The sequence below is a fragment of the Arctopsyche grandis genome, chromosome 7 (assembly GCF_051622035.1).
Source record: "Arctopsyche grandis isolate Sample6627 chromosome 7, ASM5162203v2, whole genome shotgun sequence".
Lineage (NCBI taxonomy): Eukaryota > Metazoa > Arthropoda > Insecta > Trichoptera > Hydropsychidae > Arctopsyche > Arctopsyche grandis.
The window spans coordinates 27463037-27476583 of record NC_135361.1 but is presented as its reverse complement, the minus strand read 5'-3'; the positions used below and the strand labels follow the sequence as shown (position 1 = coordinate 27476583).

Here is a 13547-nt window from a genome sequence, read left to right as displayed (position 1 = left end):
TCGTGATCATGCAGGTACTGCGAACCTTTTTCATAAGAAGCAAACATATTTTGAAAGTGGTTAATTTTGATCAATTTAAACATTTTTTGTGAAGTTGTAGGCCTATAATTATCCTATCGCTCACCTGGTTTGGAATAGTAAATAATTAATAACAGTTAATTATGAACAGGGTATTTTGCATTAAAATTTTAAAGCCTTAAAATCAAAGTGGCAGACGACTGTGGTTATTTTTAGCATGTTCAACGACTGTGTTATTTCCTTCTTGATAGTAATTAAAAATAACTGGGAAAAACAAAAAAGAGAAGATTTTTGTAGTATACTATTTTTTTTAAATATTGATATAGCGGACTAATTTAAGGCTCTACTTTATATATGTACATATAAACATTGATAGGAACATAATATAGTAGACAAGTAACTTAAAGTTAGGTTAGATCAGTGATCGACAAACGGTCGCTCGTGAGCTACCCAGCGACCGTTTGGAGCGATATGTTTTATTGGAATTTCGATGACCTAATTTATTTTATGGCTAAAATATAAAGAAGGAATAAAATATAAAGTAGCTCACATCCTTATTGAGTTTGGTGACCACTGGGTTAGATGATTGCATTATATTATCTATAAAATATGGAGTGACAATGTTATACAAGATATTTACGTTATTAGTATCTTATTTGAATTATTAAAAAAAATGTCCAGAATTTGTTCGTGAAATAGTAAAATTAAAACTATAAAGCCAGTTGTGTCACCCCAATTTTGGAACAACGAGTTTTCAAAATAAAATTATTTTGAATATATATATATATATATATATATATATATATATATATATATATATATACATACATTTTTTTCGTCCAAGGCACTATTACATGAAAGTTCATTAAATTTTCGAGATTTGTACAATTTTTGACAAAAATTATATGAATTTTTAGATTAAATAACGGGTTTCCGGAAACTTTTATTTTTTAGCAACGGGGTTACGGAAACCCATGGAAACCATTAGGGTGGTGGTGGTGGAAACCATTAGGCAAACCCAGTGGTGGCTCGTCTATATGGGCTGTGGCGCTGCAGCCCTCCCAGTATAGTAAATATGCATGATATTTTTGTCGTTCATATTGTAGTCTGCGGGCAGTGGCGTGCGCTGAAATTCTCTCTCTTTTTGTCGTACAGCCTAACTTAATGTGCACGAAAAGGATACAAGAGGAACAGCCTGTGCTCGTGTGCATTAAGTAAGGCTGTGTGACAAAAAAAAGAGAGAGAATTTCAGCGCACGCCACTGTCTGCGGGGCTGCAGGCCTACTAGCTTAGTAAATATACTATATGCTATTTTTGTTTGCATTTGATCACCGCTATGATCAACGAGCTACTACTACAGCCCGATTCATCTCTGCAGATCCTCCACTGGGAATTCTCACGAGCCGCCACTGGTGAAACCACTGTATAAAGCTAAAGCTCTGATGGAAAGTCTGATACTTTGCGATCTACAGAACAATCTGTTTATATTCGAACAAATTAAATAAAAGTTTTTAAAAAGGATAAAGAACAAAATAATCATGTCAAAAAAGAGAACCTAGCTCTCAAAAACGTTATTTTTAATTAAAAACCTAAGCCCAACTACTATATGTAGATCGGGTCTACCTCACGGGCCGGAATGTGAAATTACCGAAAACGCAAATATCGGAAGGCAAAGATCGAAAATCGAAAGATCTTAAGTCGAAAGATAAAAAAAAGGGTGCATGGTAAACGGTACATACTCACTTCATTTGCGCGAGCAGGATACAACAGGAACAAGAGGAACAGGCTTTTCCTCCCGTATTCTGCGCGCGCACATTAATACGGGAGGAAAAGCCTGTTCCTCTTGTTCCTGTTGTATCCTGCTCGCGCAAATTAAGTGAGTATGTACCGTTTACCATGCACCCTTTTTTTTGATCTTTCGACTTAAGATCTTTCGATTTTCGATCTTTGCCTTCCGATATTTGTGTTTTCTGTAATTTAACATTCTGGCTCGTCACGGAGACCGATATTATATATACATAGTACCGTTTACCATGCACCCTTTTATTTTTGATCTTTCGACTTACGATCTTTCGATCTTTGCCTTCCGATATTTGCTTTTTCGACCTTTTCACTTTCGGTGCCGTGAGGTAGGCCCGGCATAATCAATGTCCTTTACTACCGAAACAAGGTAATCTTGTATATGAGCCGTTATATTTGATAAAGTGGCGGTAGTCCAATTTTCAGTTCCAAAAACACAATTTTTGTTTGGCTTAATTCACAAATTGATGTCACTTCTTTTGATACGATATTTGCGTTTTCGGTAATTTCATATTCCGGCTCGTCACGGAGACCGATGAATTTGAAGAGATTCAGACGTGCCTTATTTTACTGTGATCAAAGAGGAAATAAGTCGCCCGTAACAACATGGCCGTGTTTCATCGTGTTGAATGGGGATGAAATTGACCTTTCAGCGTCTAGAAGAGTTTCGAACACCTGATGAAAAGTGGTAAAGTGGTAGAGCCGAGTAGCGTAGTCCGTAGAACAAGAACCGATCGACGATCAGTTGGCCGGTGGCATTCGAGGAGGGGGGGTGTGTTGTCGTCGTCGTGCGATTTCTCTTCGAATTCGTCGTTTGACTTCCACACACTTCATATCCACCTCGAAGCCCCAGCCCCACACAAGTCAATGAACATCGACTCTCGATAACCGGAAGTCACCACCGTCGGTATCGCACGAAACCGGAAACGCGTCCAAGTCTCCTGAAAAAATCGCTGAAAACTATTGCAACATAACCTCAAATCGAAACTGTCAAATAAAACACGTAAGTACATGACACTTTATACGCAATACCAAACCTGGTCATTTGTTTGGTTTTATTTTTTATTTTTTAATTAATCAACACCGGTTCTGAGAATTCGAAACACTCTTGTTGCTATGCACAGCTGACAGGTAGATTGTCATTATTGTTTTTTTTTTTTTTTTTACATCAAACTTGTTTGTCTAAAAATATTTTAATTTATTCATAACGTTTTTATAAATAGCCCGGCATTTAAATTTGGATTGGCCTACCTACTACATTCAGTGACGATTCGTGTTGCCAATAAGTGTGATTCATTGTATTACTGTAATTGATTTTGATATATGTACATATGTGTGAAATATTTCAAAATTAACGGTTTCGTACAGAAACTATACCCATGTGCGTTGGTGTAAAGGTAAACGCTACATAACTTTGACCTTTTCATATCCACGGTCGACAGAAAGAAAATTAATTTTCTAATGCAGGACACGTTTGTAGATATCGTGTGAATTATAATTTATAATATATACACACATATATAGATTTGTATTTGTATATTGCAAATTTTCTTTCAAACACAGTTGCCTGGTTGGAATTTTAAATCCAACTGGATCATAAATATAAATTGCCATTCAAATGCGTTTGCAGTTTCTTACGGACAGATCAAGACTATTCAAATCATAAATGTACGATTAATATTATACGAGAAACATTGGAAAACTCTCTGGTGGGCTTTGATTGATTGTGTAGCCTAGCAAATATTCATTGGATTCCATTTCACGTACACTTGTGGGAAAAACTTGAGGTCTTCATTGATGATTCATAACACAAAATTCACTTGAAGTACTTAATCACGAGGAGAAAGCTCATGAAGTAACTGTATTTGTCAAGGGAATATACATACATACATATTTTTGTATATATAATATTATCATCATGAGTTTTTCTTTGATATTTCAGGCAGGTTAATATATAATGCTAGGTTATATATACTGCAAAAACTTCATCGACATTTATATTGTTTTTAATTCTGATTTTGACCCAAAACATTGTTATAAATTCTGAGGATGGACAGAAAATCACTCATTGGTTAACCCTTTAAGTGATGACATCTTTTCTGATGAAAGTTCACCACGCTGAGAATTTCGCCAACATTGCCAACTAGAATTATTTAGAAATCCAATAGAAAGCAGGTATAAAAATTTTAGCCAATCCAAACAAATCCTAGATAACTACCGCCGAGGATTTCGAGTTTTATAAAGGTGTATTAAGACTCTTTAATATATCTTGCAACAATATAAAATAAGCAAAAGAAGTCTATTAATGAATGTATTTTTCCAAAACTAGTTCCATCTTCTTCATTGTTGTTAAAATGTAACGCTCACAATCTAAATGCCAAGCCACAATCTAAAATACTCAGCAGTTAGTGATTTCCATCGGGAAATTCTGCTATGGTTATAAATTCAGAAATTCCGGTGTAAACCAGTCTTTATAAACGTTGATAAATGAATGACATGGATTACACGATCCATGTTCAATGCATTTTTTTTCAATGCTACCTGGAAAGGCTTAGCGGGTAGTATTCTTGTTCACTTTGTACATGCTCAAAATACAACGCCTGTCAGCGTTTTTCAGGCCCATGAACTTGTTGGCAAAACGCCGATCGGCGTTGGTCAGCACTCCAATGGTTAAAAATCTTAGAAAGATGTTACAAATAAAGTTTAAAAAAAGCCAACTCAATGTAAGGGTTTTGAATGCACTACGGGTTGTAATAATTAAAGAGCGGACCCAGAGCGCGCTGTTCATTGTTCACATGTTGTAAATGCATTGTTAAAGGTTTGCCGAACCTTTTTTACAAAGCATTTACAATAATGGAACAATAGACGGCGCGCTTCCGGTCCTACCTCTAGTAATTATAGTTAGTTAATAACCTATTTGGAGATTGCATATACATACAAACATATATTATATATGTATGTATGAATAGGGCAATGAAGATCTCCATATTCTAAAAAGTAACTTACATTTAATTTATTTATTTAATATACTTGGGGGAGGCGGCAAAGCCGATAGGCCTGTATCATTTTCTACATGTATCTTTACATCTATCTGGCCATATTTTTCATAACATTATTATTGCCTGACCTCTATTTGTTGACAATGTATTTATTCATTTTTGATTTTCTGTGTATTTTTCCTTCTAATAATATTTAATTAAACTTGATAAAGTCAAATCAAACGAAAAAAATTGCAATTATTTATCAAAATGTGCCTTTAATTATATATGTACGAAAATATAGAAAGAAATGGAAAATAATCTTAGGAGGACTTTACAAAATACATACATACATATATGCATGCACATATACATATGTACAGTGGCGGACTGGGACTGAAATCAGTGCATGCCAGGAGTCAAAGGGGGCCCCACCCAGGGTTAAAAAAATTTGTCCCCCCCCCCATATAACAAAATTTTCTTCTTTCCATCACGCTAAAAATCAAGGGCAAAAAATAAATAAAATTTTCAAAAATGGGAATAAACAAATTTAGGTACAAGAAAAATGGCAAAAGCAAAATAGATCCATAAATTACATTGTATATTTCGTTTTAATCCTTGTCCTAGGTAAATAGAATGCATCATAAAAAAATGCGGCATAAAAGCAGCTTTTACTTTCGGTAGAAAACAATCAGGGACGTCATTTCAGCTTTTTCTTGGGGGGGGGGGCAGGCGAAGATTGGTCAAATTGAATTTTTTTTCAAAAAATCTTTTTTATATCGGAATAAAAATGGAAAATATACAATATGAAAAAAATAAGCTTATTTTTGAAAAAGTATATATAAAAGTATCTTATGTAAAAAGCCAAAAAAGCGCCGCAGGCGAAAATTTTTTTCCAAAAATCTTCACATGGTCGCAAAATGGTTAACAAAAGTCGACCATCAAAATGTATCACTATATCAAAAAATATACAAACTTTCGGAAAAATAAACGATACACATCTGTTTTTGAGACAAAATAAAGTAAAGGCGACCTTTCTAACGATTCCCTCAATGGGATGAACAATTTCTAAGAATGTTACCCAAGGCATACCACTTAAAAACCAAAATATATTTGCTTCAAAATAATAAAATCTTTTTTTTTCAAAGCACATAGCAGCGATTATTTTATTAGTTACACAAAAGTAACATAATATAAGAAATAAACGCAGCATTCATAGATCCATAGTATCTCATTAATCATTAAATTCATAATATTTTCTAAATTCACCTATTCCTTAATTTAGGGGGGCGAGTGCCCCCCCCCCAAATTACATCCCTGAAAACAAAAAATGCATAATATTTTCAATTAATGTTAATCGAAAATCGAGATTTTGGGGAGGGGCCCCTATCCTATGTTTCTATATACATGGATGTGTCTAGATTAGGAATAGATTTTATATTCGGAAACTGTTTAAAATTGTGTATTTAAATCTTACTATATCGTCGAAGTATAATCAAATGTTATTTTGAAAGTATGTATGAAGTAAATTTTAATCGCTGGTTGATGATGAATCGTCCTATCAAAATTGTTTTAAGCAATTCAGTTTATATTATTCACGGAAATTTGTTTATTCCCATTTTTATTTCATTAGGTAGTTGTTACATAGGTTGGAAATATTACATAACCTTGAGGTTGGAAATGGGCCCGGTAAAAGGGCCCACGCAAATGTTGAAACTTACATTTCGAGCCTAATAAAATAAGTTAACCGATCCTTGGGCTGTATTAGTTGTTTGTGTATATCGTAAGAAATTTGTTTTGTTGAAATACCCAAACTCTAGGTCCCAAAGTGCAATATCCTATAAATTTTTACACACGTGAAATAGTTAAAAAGTTATTTAATTTTACTGAGGGCCCATATTTTCTAAAGGATAGTGGGGCCCACATGCCATCGGGCATGTACGCTTGTATGGCCAGTCCGCCACTGCATATGTATGTTAGTAAGAAAATAATTTTACCCAAAGTGAGCTTTTCGAATGCATACAATAGCTGCAGTACCTGTTTGGGATTATGTCTAGGATGTAAGCTTAATAAAAAAGGACAAGTACACGAAGAGTTCTTTCAAAAGGTTCAAAAGCTTGGGCTCGAACTGGTTTCCGAAACATGGCACAGACATTCCGAATGACATGTACATTATGAAATATTTCTTGTTACATTTTGCCAATTTGAAAGTTAGAAAACAACTACCTAATCGGGGTCTACGTGACGAGCCGGAATGTTAAATTACAGAAAACGCAAATATTGGAAGGCAAAGATCGAAAATCGAAAGATCTTAAGTCGAAAGATAAAAAAAAGGGTGCATGGTAAACGGTACATACTCACTTAATTTGCGCGAGCAGGGTACAACAGGAACAAGAGGAACAGGCTTTTCCTCCCGTATTCTGCGCGCACACATTAATACGGGAGGAAAAGCCTGTTCCTCTTGTTCCTGTTGTATCCTGCTCGCGCAAATTAAGTGAGTATGTACCGTTCGACTTAAGATCTTTCGATTTTCGATCTTTGCCTTCCGATATTTGCGTTTTCTGTAATTTAGCATTCCGGCTCATCACGGAGACCGACCTAATCGATATGAACGAATTTATGAACAACAAAAAAAAAACAATGACTCCTACTACCCACTTGCAAAATAGCTATTGTAGTTGGAGAGAGAATCATTAAAAAAGTCCAATAAACTTGCAATCCAATAAAACCAGCCACATAAGCACATGTGTGGTGCATTTGAAGATAAAATATGTAACATCGTCTGATCGATACATACGTAAATTTGTCAGTAGGCTTATCGATAATGCCAATTTATCTCCCAGTTGGTTTATATGTCAATGACCACTGATTGATCCATTACCCGACTGTTTATCGTGGAAATGGGATTTGATCTGTATAGATTTGTCAACGATAACTTTCGGCGATGTCTCGCCATTGTGTGTCGATTGCGGTTCTACAGACTGCTCCAGCATCTGATCCAATATCATCAGAACGATTCAATTGACCGCATTTACCACAAGTCGCTAACAATAATACTTGCTACGCGGCCACCGTGCATTGTATCTGGATTGTGCACACGTAGACACCTCGCTGCTGTACTTAAACCGCATCTTGGATTGGATCTTGGGATTCCAACCTTTTCAATTCTTCTGGTTTTGCAGTATTTCTCTGTTGGGACAACTCAACTCTTCTAAGAGAGTCACAAATTAACATTCGTTCGAATGGACTTAGGCGGAGAAGGTTCATAGGAGAGCTATCCATTCCAGAGTAATTAAATGTAGTTCGTAAAAAGTAGTAGTGGCAATCTCCTGTGCCCAAAATTAACTTTTTTTTAATCTACTAATAGCAGACTTCACTTTTTATCTTAAAATTCAAGTGGGCATTTAATAACCCTTTGAATGCTGATCGGCGTTTTGCCAACAAGTCCATGAGCCTGAAATACGCCGATAGGCGTTGTAATTTGAGTATGTAAAAAATAAACAAGAATACTACCCGCTAAGCTTAAATAGGTAGCATTGAAAAAAAATGCATTGAAAATAAGTCGTGTAATCCGTGTCGATGTTTATAAAGACTGGTTTACACCGGAATTTCTGAATTTATAACCATAGCAGAATTTCTCGATAGAAATCCCTAACTACTGAGTATTTTAGATTGTGGCTTGGCATTTGGATTGTGAGCATTACATTTTAACAACAATGAAGAAGATGGAACTAGTTTTGGAAAAATACTTGTTGTTTTATTTTACATTGTTGCATATATTAAATAGTCTTAACACACCTTTACAAAACTCGAAATCCTCGCCGGTAGTTATCTAGGGGTTGTTTGGATTAGCTACAATTTTTATACCTGCTTTCTATTGGATTACTAAATAATTGTGGTTGGAAATGTTGGCGAAATTTTCAGCGTGGCGGGCTTTCAACAGAAATGACGTCAACACTCAAAGGGCTAATTAAGTCAATCTCTAAGCTTTTTTTTGATATTTTTCAGTCATTTATTAGTAATAAATACATCTTACGTAGATTTAAATTGAAATTGGAGCAATAGCCATGTATGAGTGGTACGTGTTTTATTTTAGATACTTTTAAACATGTGAATTGAAAGCACCACCCCTAGCCCATATACATGGTACACAGTCCCAAAAATCACCCCCGGAGTGTGTTCGATGATATTTTATCCTCGCTTGACAGTGATCGATAACGGTGAATCCCATATTTGAAGAACTGTGGGAGAAACTTGTCAGTTGCATGTGGATATGCATACACGCCGTGCTCCCAAACATATGCATTCTGCACGTGCGACTACACCCAAATTCTGTTTGTGGAACAACCTCTGTTTAAAAGCCAGGGTCGTGACGTCCTATTCCATTCAGTGTGTTTTCGCCCTAAACTGTACTGGTCTGCCAGATTTGCATCATTCCATGTTTGTGAAAATGTATACCGGTTTCTATCATAGCGAATGCGACATCGTCTGTACTTTTGGGTTTATTTAGTGGAACTGACCGAAAATAGTTATCGTTTTTATCATAACTGGACCACTTGCATTCAGAATCTTTTTTTTTTACCTGGATCTTATCTGTCCTTTGAGGTATATTGAAAGAATGTAGATGGTAAATACCTGCTTCTTAGCTTTTTCTAAAGGTTTTTTTCGGTCATTGTTAAATTTTTTGATCTATCCAAATTTCTTATGTTATACAAACTGTATCTTCAGTCTGAACCCATCACGATGGCAAAAATGTACCGAGATGAAAGTCTAAGTGTGACTCAAAAGATGTTATATAACCCAGAAGAATCCTTTCCACCACGCTCTAGCACTCCGGTCAATATAAAATTTACACGAGCTGGGTAAAATTAAAATTGTTGTTGATTACGAGGAAAGCACGCTCCAGCAACGGATCACCAACATCAACAATAACAATTGGGTGAAAATATAATGAATATGACCTCAAGGCAGCACATTGCCAATATGATGACGCCGCGGCGCCTTCTTTTTTTAAACCCCTGCCGTTTTATATTGGGGTCAGATCCGACGACCCGTACTACATATGTAGACTGTCATCCACGTGGAGCGTGATATGCAGCATAGGTGGACTCCACCACAACACAGCTGACCTCAGGCTAAATATACCAAACATGACGGATTATTATTAGCGACGCGGCGGAATAAAAAAAAGTCAACTTGGCCTACAAAATCATAATGTCAAGAGTGCGCTGAAAACGCAGACAGATATCCACAAGATCCACCTGGAGCTCTCCAGCATGGGAGTAGGTACATACATAGATACTTCTGGGTACTTCCATCAAGACCAAAAATGAAAGGTGAACAGTGCGTTGCCCAACAACAACAGTTGTCGGCTAACTAGAAACTCTGAAGAACCGGTCGTCGTGTGCACGAAGATTTACAGCTTCGATCCGAATATGGCGGACGAGCACGCACTCGAAACTCGTTGCTGGCGTGATCTCCGAACCGGGTTCTCTCGATCTGCATCGATCAGGAACTCCGTTCCGTTTCGTCGTCGCACCCAACTGTTATGCTTAACTGTGCCGCGGGTGAGCCGCTCTCGAATAAATACTAAGTGCCTGCTGAACGCTATAGTAAATTGCCGGCAATTGAGATAGACAATGTACGAATTGAGAGAGCGACCCAAAAGTTAAATGCTCTCCATGCGTTAAGTTCTACTACTGGATGCTACAAAAAATCACTACATACTTTCATTAGTATTTAGAGCTAGAGATCGTCAATTAACGACACCAAAGCCTAAACAGGGAAGATTTAGGGGAGGGATTGTAGACAAAGTGATTTCACAAAAGCGACAAAATATATGTAGAGCCTTTAGCCAAAGTTCAAAGTCTATGTATTCATAAAGTCAATTATTGTATCCTGTAGAAAAGTTATGTGGATAGTATGAAGGAAGGGTTTCCAATAAAAGAAGGGCTGACTGTTTTCTATGTTTCACTTCGCTAATGATTCAGTCGAAATTCCTACATTCTTCCGATCGGTTTGAAACTTTGCCATTTTGCGCGGCTTGAATTTTAAATCGCCGATAGAAATTTAAATCGCTTCTGATAGTTCGATGGGTCACCCACTCGTCTTGTCAAGATTTTAACTAAACTTCACTATCTACATATGAGCCGTTACATTTAAAAGTGGCATAAGTCCACTTTTCTTCATTTCGATATTTCACAAAACATTAAATATAATATTTTGCATTTAATAATATTTAAAAATAATGATGGCCTGTAATACTTTTATTCTGCTTTTCCAAGATTCTCGACAAGTGATAGCAATTTGTGAATTAAGTCAAACAGAAATAGTGTTTCTGAACTGAAAATTGGACTTCCGCCACTTTCCAATATAACGGCTCATATACTGATGAAATATGAGAAGAAAGTGAACCTTTCATTTGTCATTTCTAATACATAGTTTTTGTTTCAGAAGATTCTGACATAATAAGGTAGGTTAACTACCTTATTATGTCCTTATTGGGTCATTTCTAACGGGTAGGTTAGCTACCAATTAGAAATGACCCAACTGAACTTTCTTACAAAATCTTGAAGTACAAAAATTGATGTTATTCTTAGATTTTCTGTTGCATTATTCATAAAATTTCTAACTACGAATGTTTTTTTCGGTTAATTCTTCTTTTTACATACATACCTCCTTTTAGCTTCATTTCGAATGAAGTCTATGGAAGGGACTGGACTATTTTTATACACTTCTAAAGTTGTCGCACTAATTCCAAGAACAGTACATAGCAGTTCCTTATATCTATAAAAACCAAAAATTTCCAGCCATACTCTTTGCCTTGGATGGGTGTATTGGAAAAAACAATATTTTTTCTGGATCAGTCCGGTGTGTGTGTGTGTGTAGTCATCATACCAATTGCGATCAGCAAGTGTATACATATATGCGCATAGTAGGAATCTTACAAGTTTCTCATTTGATCCGAGCTAAAAATTTATGCTAATATTAAACCTGAAATTCAGATGATTTCAATCATTGTCATATTTAGAACCATCTACTCGTCAATCTTTCGTATGCACGTAACGCTCCACAGCCAATAAGAATCTTGACGTCCCACTTTACATCAGTCAATTAATAAAACAGTTCACTTTTATAATCAATTGATAAACATTAGACAGTGGTCATGTCTGTAAAAATTTTGCAATGTTTATGTTTTAGCATGCACAATTGAAGTGCAATTATGTGACCTACTTGATATACAAGTCTACATACACATCCATTACCTTTGCTCAAGGAGAAATACACGAGTTGCATTGGAAGTGTCGTTGAACGAAACGTATTTTGCACACACTTATTCCGATTGCACTTCTTGCACACCTTGAATTTGGCAACCTCGAGGATGCCAAAATCAATCATTTTGAACTTCCTAGACTAGTCTAAAACTGGAGTGAAATTGTTTCCGACCTCAAACTCGGATCTATTTGAATGCAACAGTAGGATTAATATTAGACGAGGAAGTCTTGTATATATGTATGGGTGTAAGTCTAGCGGAGATTCCAAGCACATGTTGCCGGTTATTATTAGAGGTCAATGGCGTCTCGTCATCCTGGATGCTCATCTCTCCTGTTGACATTAGTCTGGCGGTCTATTTGAAAGTGGTATGACTATCATGCACCGCATGCGTGGTATTACGGTTTAAACCATTCAAAAATAAACGTGCGTTTCGCAACTGCCTCGCGGCCTTGCTGCCCACATTAGAAAATTATGGTAAAATTAACTGCTTGTCTTCTCGTTCTCGTTACACAACCGCTTCCTACTACTACATAATTGGGTATGTCGACCCCACGTTCAGGTCTTCGGGCTGAAATGCGACCATTCAGAAATAGTATGTGTTCGAAAGTTTGACTAGGTATGCTGGGTATTCCTCGCATTGACCTTATCTTGGTCTAGGTCTGTGCTGTTGCGTAATGAATGTCCTTCGATGCTTTTGGCATACAGAAATACTACCCCAGAGTGCTGATTGTGATTGTATGTAGTGCTAAATTCAACAATTTGAACAATGAGTTGGTCTTCTTTTTTGGTGAGCCTCTTTACAAATATTATTGCAGCGATAAAAAAACAAGCTGGAAAACTCGTTGTAGCACTAGAACAATCCAAAACGACACTATGTATGTATGTATGTACATACGTATATTCAATAGTAGTTATTACTATGTAAATATATAGACTTGCTTGTGATTATTACATCAATATTTAGGCGAGTATTGCTCTAATGCAGGCATCGGCAATCTATGACCAAGTGACTCGTTTGACAATTTCAAGTGATCCACTTGAGTTAATCGGTTAAGACTTCACTTGTATGACAAAAAAGGAACGTGGAAGTGTAGAGGAATTTCCAAAATCGGAGTGAAAGATGCAGCAGTGTGGTAGAGGTGTTTTATTGTTCTTGATCCGTCGGCTTGCCAGTTCCGAAGGAAGCACGGGCAAAAAACCGCCGAATATTCATACCCATCGGGCACACGTACAGATGGATCATTGGTCGATGGTCGCGAGATCTTATTGGTTGTTGTATACGACTCGTTTATAGGCTGAAGCCTTTATGGCACCAACGCGTGATAAGGTGATCAGCGTTAATAAACCAGTGGTCGACGAGCACCAATCACCCAATCTCTACGTTACATTATTATTCACTAAAAAAACTGTTATAAAATGAAAATATCAACTGACCCGAAACATTTTCTTAAAAATCAGTCAAAAAGGGTTGCCGAC

The 13547-nt window shown here is 36.4% G+C and overlaps 1 protein-coding gene across 1 annotated transcript in view; it reads left to right on the top strand.

The window, feature by feature from the left end:
• The first annotated feature begins 2487 nt into the window (after positions 1-2487).
• Positions 2488-13547, top strand: part of Gbs-70E (Glycogen binding subunit 70E) — a 31471-nt gene continuing 20411 nt past the window's right edge. The window contains exon 1 of the mRNA XM_077434740.1: positions 2488-2821. The gene's annotated coding sequence lies outside the window, so the exon portion shown is untranslated. The remainder of the gene's footprint in view (positions 2822-13547) is intronic.